Consider the following 13,095-nt stretch of genomic DNA (forward strand, 5'->3'; position numbering starts at 1 on the left):
AAATGTTCATTGAGTTCATTTAGTCCATGACTTTGGGCTCCATCTGTCATGACAGTCTTTCAAGGCAGGAAAGATGATGCAGAGTTCACTTAGTTGGTAGAGTGCATGATGCTGGATGCAGCAGATGGGTGGTGTATAGTCTCTAGATCCAGGCTCCTGGCCCCCACTATCCCAGCATGTGAGCAGACAGGTGATAACATGCCTGCCTTGATGATGGCTGTAATCCTTTCAGATATCTCACAGCTCACCCAAGGATAGAAATTGGGTGGTTACCATCTTATTATGACTTCTTTCTCTTCCTCCTGTGCTGATGATGGCCCTGCTCTGGAACAGCCTGTATCCTCACTGTCAGGGTCATAAGTTTGTTCCTCCTCTTCCCTCCTCTTCCTTTTCTGAATCTATCATGTAATTTTCCTCTTACGTATGGGGGCAACCGACAACAGCATGGACCCTGAGGTGCTTTCCAGTGGAGTTTCAGTAGCCATGGTTGTAGCTGCTCTGAGACTTTGAGTAGCTGCAGTGCTTGGCGCTGGGGTGGAGTCGGCGCAGCGGGAGCCAGGGTTGGAGTTCCGTTGTATCTGTTGCAATGGTTGGCATTGCCGAAACATCTGATGCAGGGGTGGCAACTGGGGTATCACTGGTAAGCATTGGATAATTTTTCCAAATAGTCACTTAACCCCAATAAATGTGGAGATGACGACTCGCCCATGGGTTATATACGTAATTAGACATACATTCAGGAAGCTTAGCAACAGGATCGAAATACTGGTGGGGTATCCCAAAGATATTCAAAATCCTCAAAAGCCTTTGCAAATGGTCTGGAGGAGAAGTGGCGAGTGAGGGGGAGCATCCCTCTCTCCCCCCCATCGATTTGTTGCCGGTGTAATTGGCAACAGCATCCGCCAGATGGCGCCCGAAGACCGGAAATGAGTGTGCGCGGGCGTTCTGCGTGGGCGGTGCCAGGCGTCGCCCAAAGGGGTAAAATCCACCCGGGTATTCATCTTACAACAGGACAGCAGAGCAAACCAATCCCCTTCATCAGCAACACGGTATTCTTAATGCAACACCTACAGATGGTAATTGCACGGGCAAACAGCGCATACGGCAAAGAAGGTGCGATATCGTAGAGCTCTACAGCCAAGTCCCAGAACGCATAACACAAAGAGAACAGCTTCCCATACAGCAACATCTTCGGAAATATAATAAATGCTTATTGAAAGTTTGTCCTTATCTCAACTACTCAAGCCCCACTCTGGGCACCAAAAAGGACTGTTGTGGTTTGACCCTTGCTGGCAGCCAAAACACCACACAGCCGCTTGGTCGCCCTACCCCCTCCAAGGTATGGGGAAACAATTAAAGGGGTAAAGGGAAAAGACACTCATGGGTTGAGATAAGAACAATTTAACAACTAAACTACAATACAATAACATTGAAAATAATAATGATAATAAAAATTATTATAACAGTAGTAATATCTACAGATATACAAATGAGTGATACACAGTGACACTGCTCACCACCCGATGACTAAGGCTCAGTCTGTTCCTGGCTAACAATCCTGGAGCAGGGAGAGTCCCAGAACTGCAATCCCAGAAAAGAGATAAGAGCCCAAGTGTCCAAGAGACTAAGAGACAACCAACAGAGAGAAAACCCTGAGAGAGAACAGTGACCCAGAGAGAGAGCACAAACTTCCGGACAGATCCTCATTTATATACTGAGCATGACATGCGTGATATGGAATAGACCATTGGCCAGTTTGGGTCTCAGTCCTAAACCTAAGATCAAATCTTAGGCTAGTAATTGGGCTGTGCTCCCTCCCAGCTTCTCCTGCCCCTGCAGACACTGGCACAGCCGAGAAGCTGGAAAGTCCTGGACTGTCCTGGCAGCAACTATAATCATCAGTGTGTGATCAGCTTCTCCTCAGCACAAACCCAAACCAGCCTCACACCAGCTGCTGTGGAGAAAGTGAACTCTGTCCCAGCCCAAACCAGGACACCTACTATTTTTTGTGAGGATGGAGGGAAAACCTGCTTCCCTGTTATCTCCACTCCCAGCACAAATGGGAAGGGGACTTCTAGGTCTCAGCCTACGTGGCTGAAAAAGAGAACGATATCATGGCACTTCATACAGCAAATGCAGGCACCAGGACTAGAGGGGTTTGTTCCCCTTCAGCTGCTGCCAGACCTGTCCAGCCAGCCTGATCCACGCCACCTCTAGCACAGGTTGGCTTGCACCCTTGTCAAAGAACCCTTGCTCTTAATACTTCAGTGGTGCTAAAACAGACAAGCAGCTTCCACTAATACAGGCTTTTTGTTGCCATTTACCCAGTAATTTTATGTGACAAACACCATGCCTTGGCTGTGCTGGAGAAAGGGATGGACTCCAACTAGCTGAGCTCAGCCAGAAGGTTCCTCAAAGCAATAATGTGGAGCTGCTTAAAAAGTTTAATCCAAAAAAAATACAGCAAAAGAGCTTGCACTGTGGTGTCTTACTTATTCGTATTACTGAAGAGTAACTATGAAAGGAGCTGCACTGTAATTACCAGATTCTTGTCCTGTGTTACTGAGATGGTACTGCCTGATAACCATGAGCTACAGCTCAGAAATCAGAAGTTCCCCTGGCTCTATAGAAGTGGAACTGATGGCACGATTCATGACTCAAATAAAAAATTCTTGTTATGGTATGGTACTGCGATAGTAATTTATCTCCTTGCGGGTTCCTCACCACCTTAACCAGCTGCAAAGTTTCAGTACTCTGGTAGACACTTCTCAGTGCGAGATGGTGGTAGGCAAGGGAAAGGCTGAGCTTCAGAACCTACCCCTCTGCTCGGTTGTGCCACGAAGGGTGATGGGGAGGCCATGCCAGCAGCTGCAGAGAAGCCCTCAAGCATGGAATGTAGATCCTGCCTGGGTAAGTGAAATGAAGGACAAGCATGAAGCCATCCCAGCCTGCGACAAAAGGTATGTGGGAAAAGCCAGTATTTTTGCCGTTCTCCCTGAAGGTTTTCTTTTGACATTGAAGTAACTTTTGTTTACACTAATTTTCCTTTTCTGTCACAGATGAGTGTACCAAAGACTGTAAAAGGCCAGACAGACTGTTAGACTGAAAGACTTTTAGAAGAAACAGAAGATTTGTGGTTAAAAGAAGTTATTTTGAGCTCCTGCTGTGGAAGATGCCCCCTCACTGAGGGCAGCACAAGGTCTTATTGTTAAAAGCTCCCCTCTGATCATATGTTAAATAAAAAGCTGCTATTTGAAGAAAGAAAGAAGCTTTGAGAGTTCAATATAAGCCATGTACTAAAGGTGCTTTGTTTTGGAGAGGGCTTCAGATGATTTTTTATTAAGTTGAAAACTCATTGTTCTAATCATTGGAAAAGCCCACAATCCAGAGTTGTTTCTTAAGAGTCATAAATGCAAAGATTGCTCACGGCCTCCAACTTTATCTCGTTATATCTGAGGTGGTAACATCCTATGTCAAATGTCTTTCTTCTTCTCTCTCTGCTGTCCTGGAAGGCCCGGAGTGGTTTTCAGTCTGTGTTAGATCACCTTAGCATCCAACACATGCCAAGGCTTTGAAGCTCTTGTAGACAGCAGCTTCTCCCTGGGATAGCTGCTGGTAGATCTCCTCCATCCCCATCCTACTCAAATGCTTTGAACTTCAGACTGGAGCCTGAAGCACTGCCCCTGCACTAGGACTTCTAAGCACATCTCTGGGGTGCCCAGTTCTGCCTAGCAGCCCCTCCTGAACGTTTAACCTCTCAGTCTGCCTGGGTCCTGCATCTCCTCCCACCCCACAACAGCTTTAAGGTACCACCAAAAGTGCAGGTCTCCATTGCTGAACTCTTCAGGAATCACACAGTGATTGGTTTCTTAAGGGGAAAACAAATCTTCTGCTTGAGTTGATGGCAATTCAAGGGTTTTCTTCCAGGACACTGAGAAGATATATTAGTCAGGCCTCCCACTGACACACAAAAGTATGTTGAACTGTCTTTACTCCTACCGAGATCCTACTGTCTCTCTCTTTCTCCTCTCCAAGTTGCTCTAAAGGCTATGATCATCACCAGGGTGGGGTTTGTGTCATTATACAACAGCATTGCCATCTCCTCAGACCTATCCCAGACTGGAACAGTGGCCAGCTGCAACCTTCTCACTTTCAGCAGAGAGCTGTTGAGTTGTAGTAACTCTTTGTCCTGGGTTGAAGAGGAAGAGGGTGACTGGACCAGCATGGCAGGTCCATCCACCCACATTTTACATTTGAGGACTTGGCACACAGCAACATTGACCAGTCAGAATCATAGAATCACAGAATCACAGGATGGTTTGGGTTGGAAGGGACCTTAGAGGTCATCCAGTTCCACCCCCTGCCATGGGCAGGGACACCTCCCACTAGCCCAGGTTGCTCCAAGCCTCACCCATGAAGCCTGTGGCAGACCTGTGAACACACGCTGGAAGACACAGGTCGGTACCATAAGGGTTGGTGGCCCTTCCTTGGACCGCACTGGGACAAAAGTGCTTTCTCCTGGTGACACAGCTGTGTCAGTCGGGTTTGCAGTGCTGCTCTGCAGAAACCCGGAGCAACTGGGAGCTGGGGAGGAGATGGGGTGAGCAGGGGCAATGCAGGGACACCAACAGGGGGAGAGGGATTCAGGAGACATGGGGGGAAAAAAGGCAACAAAGGAGGTGAGGAAAGTCAGAGAGGAAACCAAAGAGGAAATAGGCCATGTACAAAGGGAAGGAGCTTGAAACAATCAGTGAAGGGGCTTTTTAAACCACCATCTTGTGGCTACCTATGGTGTGTTTAGTGTGCCTGAGTTCCCAGTCTGATGGGCGTCAGGACTATTGAATGCAGAGAGCATTTCTGAGAGTAGTGCTTTTTACCTTTTCACAACCCATCAAACTAATGGGAAGGAACTAGCCCAACCTCTTGCTAACACCACTGGACAAACCTGTGAGCAAGGAAGGCTCTGCACCGCCCAGCCCGAACGTGCCTCACTGTGCTCCACCAGGACTTCAGCACTGGTCCCACACTGCCTCGCTGACAACTGTTCAGGGTCCGAATATACTGCAGAGGAACCACCACTGTCCTTCTTCCATGCTTTCTGTGCCTGAGACTAGATAAAAACCTGTGCTTGTGTAGTTTTATCTGAATCTGCAGTTTTCTGCAGGGCAGAGGTTAACACAAAGCCATAAGAGATGTCAGTGTCCCTGCACTCATTCACTTGGTAGGTTTGACATTATTAAATTCCCCTCCCCTGGTGCAACCTTGTGCACAGCACACTGACCCTTCCAAGCCCAAATGCATGGTGCGGACCCTCCTCTCGGCACCTCGCGCTGGTGGGCAATACCTTGAGTGGCAAAACATGTGGTTTCCCCAAAGCCCTGGCAAACTCTCCCCCACGTGAGATTTTTCTGCACTGCCCACAGCTTTGAGCTGCAGCATTAAATTCTATGAAATATCATATTTGTTAAAATAATGACCACAGTTCACTAGCCATCATTCCAAACAACTGCGTGCCCCAGGCTGGTAGTGAACAACAGACTGCTGTGATTTTAGATTAAACCCTCAGGTTAAGAACAAAAGCCGAGGGAGGAAAGGGGCAGCTGTACTCCAGAAAGCAGTCTGGTCAGCTTGTCACAGCTCAGCTTCCAGACTCCTATACTGTTGGAACCAAGGAGGGAGAAAATAAGCTCTGACTGATGAGGTTTGCTTGATCTGGATGATCTCTTTTATATTCCTACCTATTCAAAGTTTGTTTCAATTCCCTTCCCCAGCCCCTCAAGGAAGCATGGAGATAATCAAGTAACAATAAAATAATTCATTAGCAGAATCTGGCTCTACTGTGCAGAAAAAAAAAAAAAGCAGTTGACCTGAGCAAAAGTGCAGTAGTGTCAAGAAAATGTATAGATGCTATTCATTGCAAAAGACCATGCAACTATGCAACTGGACAGTCTTCAGCTGGCTTCCCATGACCAACAGATCCTTGGTGATCAGTAAGAAGGTTGCTATACAACAGCGTGAGTCAGGATGCATCCCCTTTTTTTTTTTTTTGTTTTTTTTTTTAATTCAAAGACCACAAGAGCAAACCACATTTGGAGATGAACAGACAAAAAAGAAAAAGGCTGTTCTGCAAGATTTCCTGTTTCGTGATGCATGGGCAATTGGCCTACATTTGTGACCCCATTTTAATTTCAGCTCTGTAGCTGTACTGCAGAGATTCCATCCTTTGGTACAAAGCCTGCACTGCAAAGGAGTGGGAATGGCCGATGCTGGGTACAGTGAATCTTGAAGGAGGTGCATGGCGCTCTAACTTGCATGCTTTCTAACTTCTGCGCGGCCATGAGCCTGAACCGACCCTTCAATGCTATTCTTCAGGAAAGACGTAGAAAGAGACAAACAGCCTCCTCCCTCAGGCACCTCCTTCTGAATCGCACCCAAACCTGAGCTGCTCTGCAGAGCCAAAGCCCAGGGTGGGGCTGGCTGTGGTGGAAGGTGCTGGGGTGCAGGAAGAGGACCTCCGTGGTTCTGCTCCCATCACAACGAGGGAGAGGGCAGTAAGTGACATCCATGGGGCTGCCCCTAAAAATCATGTTCTGTTACACAAAACACAGTGGACCAGCTCTAAGACCATACAGTCTGTATGAGCTGCTACAGGCATGCAACTCTTCATCATCTCCCAACAATCTCCTAGCACGTCCCCTACAACACCAGGCCACCGCCAAAACCAAAGTTCACCTTCGAAGTTGTTCTTTACAAACAGTATTCTGTCCTTCTGCTTCAAAACCAGAGCACTCCTCACTGTTAATCATAGAATCATTAAGGTTGGAAAAGACCTCAAGGATCATCAAGTCCAACCCAACACCACCCAACTCACCATGTCCCTAAGCACCACATCTACATGTTTCTAATCCCTAATGTGCCACTGTTATTTCTTCAGTCTTTTTAATTTTTTAACTCAAATTAATCCCCATATCTACCGCTCCCTGCTCGAAATTGCCCAAGTCATTCTCTGCTTTGCTATCAAGAACATGGCCACACGTGACAGTGAAGGGAGCACGGCTTCAGCCATCCCTTCAGCAACTCAAGGGACTTTCCAGCACCAAGCTATGGCTCTCACGTGCTGGCTGCAGGCACTTTTACTGTTTCCATCATTTTTACATAACTTGCTCTCTGCTACCACCCATCGCCTCCTCAGCTTCCCTGTTCCTGGGGCTAGTCTCCATTCATGGGTATGTGCTTGATTTCTTCTCCTTCGCCTAAACCGAGTTCTTTCAAAGCGGTACATGGCGCTCACTCCTGACCACGCTTTCAGCACCTTGCTGGACATCTTTGCATCTTTCCAGAGTTGAACTTAATTCATTTTGATAGTTGATGCAAAAGGAGCATGCATGCAAGGAATCAGTGCAGAAAAGCTACTGTGCGTTAACATCCCACTGGTTTATCCTACCCTGGCTTCTCAGGTTAGAGGGGACCCATGGCCCCAGTGCATTCATTTTTTCAACTAGTACTGTCAACTCCTTCAAATGAAGTGCCATCGAATAGCACACACTTAATGAAACCAGAAACTAGTGGAAGAGAAGCTATTAATGAAGTTTAATTTCTCTTTCATGGAAAAAGTCCATGAGAATTTGTCTTATTTCTCTCCTGGAACATCAGATTTTTAATATCAGCACCTCCCCACACCTGTAACCACACCTTAAAGGGACCCACAGTGCAAAAACCAGCTCAACATTCAGACTTTCTCATTGTTTTGTTTAACAGTTCCTGTTGAGGTGCTTAGTTTAAAAATTTCACTGAGGACTCAATTAACTTAGTCTACTAACTGAGCGTAACCGAGGAACACCAACTTGCAGGGCTACATTCACCAAGAGCTGGGCTGTTGCTTTTTCACGGCAGTGTCTGTTACTTAAATCTACAATTTATTCCTTAAAGAATTATTTTAAATTTCATATTTCTCTCATTAATGTGCGTTGAACTATGATGTTTAAGTGTACATAATTCTAATAATCTCCAGGATTGCTTTAGTCTCTGAAAACCAGAACTAATATTTTGTAATTCCTTCTTGGTTTCATCAGAATTTTTCAAACTACTTCTCTTTCCATTTTATCACTTTCCTTTCAATGAACTGAGCACAGCCCTCCTAATTCACAGTTCAAAGGAGATGAGGAAAACATCAGCCAACATGTCAGCCACTCATTTGAGCCACTTAACACTATAAAGGCTTTTCTTACAAAGGTTCCCAGAACAATTTTGTAAAACCTAGCCTCTGTAAAACATTTCTTAAGTAGGCAAATACCACATTGATTTCAAAGAAATGTATGCTTCAAGATTTTCCCTTAATTCATCCCTAATTCAAGGGATTCAACAAACCAGAATCATTTAGACAGTTTTAAGCATCTTTATTTCATGTTTAGAAAAGTTTGGAAACTGTGCTCAGGGAGCGGTCAGGCCAGACATCGCTGGGCAAGGGCCAGGACACACTGCTGAGCAGGAGCCTGTTCGCACACAACTGACCCCTTTTATCCCCTTTTCCCTCTGCTTGCCCAGATTTGCTCCCCCAAACCACTGTGACCCCTCCCATTTCCCCCTTTTGGTCTGGGCACTCCCCCAAGGGCACCCCCCATGAGCCCATGCCTCTGTCGGTCCCTCAGCCCATGATGTGACCTGGGGGCTTGGCCAGGGGACCATGAGGTGGCACCTCTCCTGGGACAGCCCAGGGGGCTTTGGGGACTCCAGCTGGGTATTGCCCCCCCTCCTGCCCTTGCTCCTCTGTCCTCTTAAGGGTTGAGCCTTAATCCCATAACCTAACATTCACCTATATAAAAGTGGGTGGGCTGTAGCATCCCCTTTCCTGACATGGCATTTCCCAGTGTCACCTCCTGGGTGGGCTGCCTCCCTAAGCAGGGGGCTCGGTGCCACAGTGGGTTACCTGCCAAGGGGCTCATGGATCTGTGCAGCTGTGGGGTGCTAAGTCCCACACCCCACGGAGGGGGCTGCAGGATCAGAGCAGCCCCTGGTAGCGGCAGCTGGACCTGCAGGAGTTACCTTGCTCCTCTGTCCTCCTCCCCATTTGTGGGGATGGGCTTCTAATCGCATAACACCACAAAACACCAGAACTACACGCCTAAAAAATAACGTAAGCATCAGTTTTAAAGTGATGCTGCCGCGATCGCTGAAGCCAAAACTGTAACTGGAAACACAGCTCTGCCACACGCCAGCCCTTTCCCAACAGCGCCGCTCACAGCATGCCCTGAAGGACATCTGCCAGCCAAGACAGACCATGTTGTGAGCATGAGGTGGAAGTTTTTCCGCTTCAGAGAAAAACAAAAAAAAAAAAAAGCTGAAGCACCTTTCTTGCTATGAAGACACACGTGATACTTTTACAGGGGAACCATGTGAATGACCTAATTTTACTGCCTTGTAGCTGTTGTGGTTTCCCCATAGCAGAGAGCAACTGAAAACAACTAAAGCTGCCAAGAAACCAAAAAACAACTTTTAGAAACCGTATGGCTTGTTTTAAACACAGATAGATCCCAGTGTAAGGAACAACTGCAGTCACTCGCACAGTGCACGATCCAATTATGTTCTATGTTCACATTTTCTAAGATTCCTTAAAGGACATGAGGTTTAAAACCTTATAGTAGAGTTGATGTTAAACTACCACATTTGCTGATGTTAAACTACCATATTTGCAAATGCTGGCCTCTGTGTTTTGCTAAAATGATGGAATAATTTAGGCTGAAAGGGCTCTCTGGAGGTCCAGCCTCCTGCTCAAAGCAGAACTAACTTCAAAGCTAGATGAGGTTGCTCTGAGTCTGTCCATTTAAGTTCTGAAAACTTACATGATGGAGAATTCGCAACCTCTCTGGGCACCTGCTCTAGTACTGAACCATTCCCATGGGGATTTTTTAGATTTTATGTATGCAGCTGAAATTTCTCTTGATGCAATTTGCCTGTTGTCCTTTCCCTGGGCAGCTCTAGGAAAGGTCCAGGTCTGTTCCATATGGCCCCCTGCAAGCACGGAAGACCAGAGCTTCACCACCCACCTTGACCTTCTCTTCCACAGGCAGAACAGCCCCAGCTCTTCCCAGGTCACACAGTCCAGCCCCATCGCCATCCTCTGCCTCCCCCCGCTGGACTCTCTCTATTCTGGTGGCATCCCTTGTACCGGGGAGTCCACACTGAACACAGCCAGCAGGCTGTCTCATTCTTCCAGGCTTTCACTCTTCACAGCTGCCCCAGGCCCTTCTCCACAAAGTGTTTTTTTACCCAGCCCACCTGTCCCCAGTTTGGCCACATAGAGGCTTTGCAAGACTTTGGCTAAAGCCAAAGACAATGACATCCACTACTGCCCTCAGAGCCATGACAGAAGGTGATCGCATTGCTCAGGCACAATTTGCCCTTCGTAAACCCACAGTAGCTGTTCTCAGTCACCTTATTTTCTTTCATGTACTTAGAACTGACTGCCACTAGGACTTGCAGGGACAGAGGTGAGGCTGATTGATCTGTAGCTTGCTGGGTCCTCTTTCTCACCTTTTGAAAAGCTAGATGTAACATTTTCCTTTTTCAAGTCATCAGGAATGTCCCTTCATCACCACAACCTTTCCAAGAAACCTGAGAGCAGACCTTGCCAGTAAAGACAGAGGTGAAGAAGAAACAGTCCCTCAGACTTCTTTTTTCTTTGCCTTCATCACTAGGTCACCCACTCCATTCAGCAGCAGGCCCACATTTTCTTTCATATTCCTTCTACTGATGTCCTGCTTGCAGAAACCCTTCTTGCTGCCTTCACATCTCTTGCTAGTTTCAGCTCTGGCCAAGCTTTGATGTCGCTTGTACCAATCCTGTATGCCTGTGTCATCCCATTGTCATCCCTTGTAGTCCATCCTCACTTCCACATTTCAATTTTTTTCCATTTGAGCTCAGCCAGGAGTTTCTCAACCAGCCGGTCTGTCCTCCTGCTATGCCTACGCATTGTTTTCCTCTGTGGAAAGAATCCTTTTGAAAGGCAACCAGCTCTGGCCCCACACCCCTCAGGGTAGCCTCCCATGGGGTCCCACCAAACAGAATCCTGAACAAGATAGGAATTAACTTCCCCGAAGTCCAAGACTATTACTCCGCTACTTGCCTTCCTCTCTGCTCTCAGGATTTTTAACTCTGTCATCTCATGGTCACTGTAGCCAAGGTTGCCATTGACTATTGCATCTGAGCACTTCTTCCTTATTCCCGAGTAGCAAATCCGGAGTATACAACCTCATCCTGTCCAGCAGCCAAGTTAAAGATGGTCCCTGACACACTCTTAAGCTTCCTGGCATATTTGTGCTCTGCCATGTTGCTCTTCAGAGGTGGTTAAAAATCCCCATGAAAACCACAGCATGCAATCAGGAGACTTCTTCAAATTGCTTAAGGAAGGCTTCATTCTTTTCCTTTTCTTGATCGAGTGGTCTCTTGCGGGTGCCTACCACAATATCCCCTTCAGCCATAACAACAAACTCTTGGCAGGCCTCTCGTCAGGGCTTTTTCCATTCCATTCAGACGACTCCTCTGTGGACCTCCTCTCTCCATCTTTCTTTCCTGCCTGCTTCTTAGGCTTGCATCAATCTGTTGCAGTGCTCCAGTCACACAAGCTATTCCACCACGTTCCTGCCATCCCAAAGATGCCACAGCTTTGTGACTGCACAACTTCCTCTTTCTTTTGTTCATTCTGTTGCACATTTGTTGGTGGAAAAGAACATGAGGTTATCCCAGTCACCCCAATTCCTTGCAGCAAGCGATGTCCCTCCCTCAGACTCTGTGCAGTCCCTCCAACTCCCACGTACCTGCAGGCTGCGGTCTCCACACCCAGCAAACTCTTCACAAGGTTAGCATAGTCATCTTCATCAGTCTCACTAGCTCTGACAGCAGGGCTAGATGCATCTCCCAATAAAACTCCCTCCCTGTCTTGCTGTCAGGGCTCTACAGTTACCTCAGTAGGCATCTGCAGCTGGAGAAAAAGCAGCAAAAAAACCAAAACCTGCAGGCTGCATCTGGACAGCCACAGGAATGTGTCTGGGTTGAGGTCTCCAATACGCTGCGGCAGTTGCTCTGGCTAGTGCTAAGGACTGTCTTGTGGCTTGTCCACCCTCCTTCCGTACTCAGAGGCTCGCTATTCATTTATTGACCATTTCTCCCTGAAATGTACAAAGAAGTTAGCTGACTAAGGCAATTAATTTCGAGGTCTGGGAGAGAATAGTATCATTGAATCATTAAGGTTGGAAAAGACCTCAAGGATCATCAAGTCCAACCATCAACCCAACACCACCTAACCCACTAAACCATGTCCCTGAGCACCACATCTACACGTTTCTTGAACCGTGTTTGTGGCACTTCTTTGAACAGCAAGTTATATACTTACATTTTGCCCTCTGAAATATTAAAAAGAATAAATGATTTGGAAAAAGTTACACAAGAAGTTTTGAACTGTGATTAACTTGGAGATATTATGGACATATAGCAAAGAAGTGGCGTGTTGTACATGCAAGGGCAGCTAAATGCTTTCTTCCTATTATTGTGTATTGGGAGGGGGGACGGATGGAAATCACAGCAGCAACAAATTGTAGAACCCCAGCAGCCAAAAACCAGAAATGGTATGAATAGTATGCTAGAGGTCACTGGGCTTTCACTGTTGTTGGTTTGGGGTTTTTTTTGTTTTTTTCTCATTTTTATTAGGAGAATTTAGTACTGTTCATGATATATAAACAAAGGAACTGACACTTTTTTTATGTTCATCACAGTTCTGTCGGAGGATCAATCTTTGGGTGACTCAATGACTTTGAATAGCCTAGTTCCTTCTTTTCTTTTTTTTTTTTTTTGGTAGAAATCCAAGACAGTCATATCTTGTAAGTTACGTTTTTGCAATACTGCATTCCTTATAGCTAGTCTGTAGAGGCTTTAGCTTCAAGATGAATGAGATCCTTTTCAAATCTACCAAAATTGCATCTCTTATGATTCTGTTCAATTTCTCTCTGGGCTCTACCTTGCAAGGAGAACATCAAACCAAAAAAGATGCATCTGCCATTTCCTGAAATGAACACGTAACGCTGTAGTCATCTTGCTGAGATT

The sequence above is a fragment of the Pterocles gutturalis genome, unplaced genomic scaffold (genome assembly GCF_000699245.1).
Source record: "Pterocles gutturalis isolate BGI_N339 unplaced genomic scaffold, ASM69924v1 scaffold11378, whole genome shotgun sequence".
NCBI lineage: Eukaryota > Metazoa > Chordata > Aves > Pterocliformes > Pteroclidae > Pterocles > Pterocles gutturalis.